The sequence below is a fragment of the Capra hircus genome, chromosome 8 (assembly GCF_001704415.2).
Source record: "Capra hircus breed San Clemente chromosome 8, ASM170441v1, whole genome shotgun sequence".
Lineage (NCBI taxonomy): Eukaryota > Metazoa > Chordata > Mammalia > Artiodactyla > Bovidae > Capra > Capra hircus.
In genome coordinates, this window is record NC_030815.1 from 22,671,156 (window position 1) to 22,675,908 (window position 4,753).

Here is a 4,753-nt window from a genome sequence, read left to right on the forward strand (position 1 = left end):
AGCTCTCAATTTGACTCAAGTATGTACACCCCAGGTTATTGGTTGGCAACAATTGTATTCTCTGAAATCCCCTTATTTGTGTCTGTGTGCTCTCTTATAGATTTCCCTGATGGCTCAGATGGTAAAAGTGTCTGCCTACAATTCAGGAGATGCCGGACAATACCTGGGTTGGGAAGATCCCCTGGTGAAGGACAAGGCAACCCACTCCAGTATTCTGCCTGGAGAATCCCATGGACAGAGGAGCCTGGTAGGCTACAGTCCATGAGGTCGCATAAGTCAGACATGACTGAGTGACTTCTTCTCTCTCTTACTACTGAGTCAAGGTGGAAGGGATGCAGGTGCAGTTATTATTCAAAGGGACATTGGGAATTTTCTCCTGAAGTCAAGCAACCGACAATGTACGCTTTAGGAAAGAGTTAATGTACCTTCAAACAGGAGCTATTTCTCCTGATTTCCCTTGTATTTTCCTACCCAGAATGCCATGATCAAGGCTCCAAGGGTGTTCAAGTAGGTAAAGCAAATGATAAATCTGTAACCTTGGCCAGCTGAACAGCTTGGAAGCCAGAAACATATCTTGACATTTCACTCCACCCAGCAGGACATCTGAAGCTAGGAGTATTTTCCTCTCTAAAATATGAAAGATAAGGAAGCAGGCTTTTTTAAGTTATTGGTGTCAGTTCTTTCCAGGAAAGGTCCTCCTTGAACTCTTGCAACAAGAACATTCATACCCAAAAATATTCATCTCAAGGAAAACAATAACCACTTATTTAAGAGTTTCTAAAAAGCCTAGACATTTCCCTCAAACATTTTAGTGGTGGCCTTGCACTGTCAAGGCTTCTCTTGTGGCTCAGACCGTAAAGAATCTGCCTCCAATGTGGGAGACCCAGGTTTGATCCCTGGGTGGGGAAGGTTCCCTGGAGAAGGAAATGGCAATCCACTCCAGTATTCTGCCTGGAGAATCCCATGGACAGAGGAGCCTGGTGGGCTGTGGTTCATGGGGTGGCAACGAGTCGGCACGACTGAGTGACTATGCTTTGCATTCTTTAGGGGAAATCAGTAGCCAGAACCAGAAAGAAACAAGAAAGAGCTGTATGAATGGCTGGTGCAGGGTAAGGTCAAGTGACTCTGGAGAGCATACCGGGAATTGCTACATTGTGAGGAGGTACAGGCTTACTTTGTTTTACCCCATTTCCCAGAAAATTTCATTTTTTATACATTGAATGTTTGTGACAATGCCGTGTCAAGGAAGTCTATCAATGCCATTTTTAATAGCCCTTGCACATTCACTGTTTTTGTGCCAAACTGCAGCAATTCTCAGCATAGTTCAGAATTTCACCGACAAACAATTTGAAGGACTCAATGACCACTGGTGTATTTTAGCAATAAAGTATTTTTAAAATTAAGGTATATATGTATGGTCAGGCCACTCAGGATGATTGTTCTCTTGCTCTGTATATCCCCTGCCCCACCAGTACACCCTATGCACATGACTGGCTTTTCTCTGTACCTGTCCCAGGCCCCAGATTTGACCTTCTTTATCAAAGGCTTGGTAAAGAGCCTGTCCCTCTACTGCTTTCCATGATAACTAATGAGCCCACCTGATCTCACTCCCACTAGGACTAGCAATCTCCTCCCCCACCCCCTCTCCCCCCTTCCCCATTCCCCACTTCCCCACCCTCTAGTCCCCACCCCTCCATTGCTCTCAGAATGAAGCCTGTCACCACCCACCCCCAGTGCACCACACATGGTTGGGTGTTGCTCCAGGACCTTGCTTCAGACATGTAAGCGCCTCCCATCCATTAAACCATCCATGCCTCTGTTCTTGAACGCAGATTCTTTCTTTAATCTTGAAGCTGGAAAAATAGGTCTTGTAAGCCTGCACAACCCAACAATTGGTGGCAGGCAGGATATGGAAGAAACTCCTGTGAGTGCCAAGATATAGGACGGGGGATGGGAAGTTATTGGGGGCATCCACTAGCATGTGGGGCCCAAAAGTTGCTGGCTGATCCTGAGGTGGCTGTCCACTAACCCAGGGGGCCTAAAAGTTGCTGGCTTTAAAACCCAAACTGTAGGGTATTCCTGAGGTGGCCATCTGCTACTATACGGTGCCCAAGATTTGCAGGGGGAATCCCAGAAGCAACAGGGAAATCCCTGGGTGCCTGTCCACTAGGACATGGGGCCTTTGGGTGGCTGTCCTTGTTGAATGGGGGCTGCCCAGAGATCAGGAGAACAATGGCCTCTCCTAGCTCAGCTACTGCATCAAAGTGAGCCTTTTGTTATTGGTTAAGCCAGCTTTCTGGAAGGAATGGTATTTCTCTTGTGCCTTTCCATGTAAAGGATCTACCTGGCTCTCTGGAACTATGGTCTGTGATTCTAAGAGTGAGGAGAAAAAAGTGCTTTTAGGTCAACTCTATAGAAATAACTGTGTTTAGGCAACGTCTATCTAAGAACGTCTCCCTGGATTTTGGTAACTTGAAACTAAGTGAAGAGAATTGATGGACTTTCTGTGCCGTGTGCTTAGTGGTGTTGCACTCTTTGGGACCCTGTGGGCTACAGCCCTCTAGGCTCCTCTGTCCTCGGGGATTCTCCAGACAAGAATACTGGAGTGGGCTGCTTAACCCTCCTCCAGGGGATCTTGCCAACCCAGGTCTCCAGCATTGCAGGCAGATTCTTTAGCAACTGAACCACCAGGGAAGCCCAAGAATACTGCAGTGGGTAGGTAACCTATCCCTTCTCAAAGAGATCGTCCTGACCCAGGAATCGAACAGGGGTCTTCAGCTCTGCAGGTGGACACTTTACCAGCTGAGCTACCAGGGAAGCCCTGCAGGCAGCTTAGTAAGGTAGATAATATTATTTGTCTTTCCAGCATTATTTGGACCTACGGCTTCCCGTGTGAGGACATTCTTTTCCTTTACTTCTCTTTGCAGTCCCTACTATAATTAAAATAAAACAATACTGTTTTTATGTCCTCTTCTGTGTAAGACTGAGAGTTTCCATGCAGTAGGAGCTACATTTGCTTTATTCACTTGTATTCCTTGGTGAGAATTATAGTCTGTCACGTGGGTACTCAGTGTATTTGTATAATATGAATGGAACGAAGGAATAAACAAATGTAACCACCCATTCTTTAATATAGTTTTAAAATGGGGGTGTGGATTTTCATTTTTGAGTAAAGAAACTCATTTTCTATGATTCAATAAATAGAACAAAGTACAAATTTAATAACACAAAATCATAAACATGTTTTAGAAATTTTAATATGATGTACAGATGAAATGTAACTTAACAAATTTCCTAATTTTTAAGTATGTTAAATGCAAGAAGGTATACATAAATCAGCAACAGATGACATCAGGGCAGGCACACATAAGGACTCATGCCCCTAGGCTGAATACTTTTAAATCTACTTGCTTATTATTAATGCTGACAAAGTATCAGCTAAAGTAACTCAGTGAATTTGGTGGCTGGAGCAGATATCAGAGTCTTCTGAAGTGAACACAGGTGAGTGTACGAGGGTGATGTGGCATCTTAGTTGGTGAGAGTCATCTCAAGGTGAGTTCAGATCTCCACCCATCTTTTTTAACCTTTCTTGCAAGGTGGTTGATGAAGAGAGGGCTCTCATCATCTCCACTCTGACAATTTCCCAGGCGCAGTCGCTGTATTCCTTCTCTTGCAGGTAGAAATGGATGCCCTGGAAGTACTTCTTCATGGTCAGAATGGGGCCCGTCCTTCCCAGGGCAGAGTCTTCCTCTCCCATCACCTGCCCCAGGCAGGCGTCCAGGTCATCCAGCTGCTGATGGAGTCCAGTGCGGAGCTGCTCCAGGAGGGTGGTGTCCCAGGCAGCAGAGGAGCGCTCTGTGTGGAAGAGGTTGAAGCTCTGCTGGAGCATCTCGTGGAGCACAGAGATGGTCTGGACCTCCTGGAGCTGGTCACCCTCTGCCATCTGCTGGGGAAAACCGAAGCCTTTTCTGTCCTACAGACAGGAGTGAGGGGAGAGTCAGTTCTTTCAGGCCAGGAGCCTGAGGTTCTCCCTGGCATCCAGCATGAGTCTCCGAGATAGGTAACAACCCAGAGATCCTCCCGGGCCATAGCTGACCAGCACCAGGGCCATCTGTAGAGAGAGCACGAAGGCCATGGGGAAGATGCAGCTACTGCCGGGCTGGCTGAGATGGGGTCTGGGGGAACCTTCAGGTAGGTTCTCTGATGGAGATTGTTCTAACCAAGGCTTTTAAATAGGGAAGATGGTACTCATTATCCGAAAATTTCTCTCTCACTTTCGTTTGTGTTTTCATTTAGATATTTTCTACTTGACCTAGAAAATGTAGTCAATCTAAACTCTTAATTTTTACAGTAGAAGTTTAATTTTCCCAATAAAATTTGATTTGTCAATATAAATGTATATCAATTAAATGAGAAACTAAATAAAGGCTGAGGTTATGTAAGTATGGAAAGACTTAAAGACCTGTACATAGTTATTATGTACAAATTTAGGTATTATATATATAAACATTCCTTTTGTTTATCGTATGTCAGGAATATAATTTTCCCTTGATTCTTAACTGTATTTTTCCCTCCTTTTCTTACACATAGGAATGCAAAGTCCTCAGGCCATATTGATTTTTGTATTTTCTTTTCTGTCTCACAGAGGATAAGCTTGTAATTAAGGGTGAATGAACTACTCGGGTGTTTCTGTTCTTTTGAGAACATTCATTCAGGTTCCTGAGATTACATTTCACTGGGGCCACCAGGTCAT

General features: G+C 44.8%; 1 pseudogene; it reads right to left on the bottom strand.

Moving 5' to 3' along the window:
* On the bottom strand, positions 3,548-4,348 carry LOC102174566 (annotated as a pseudogene).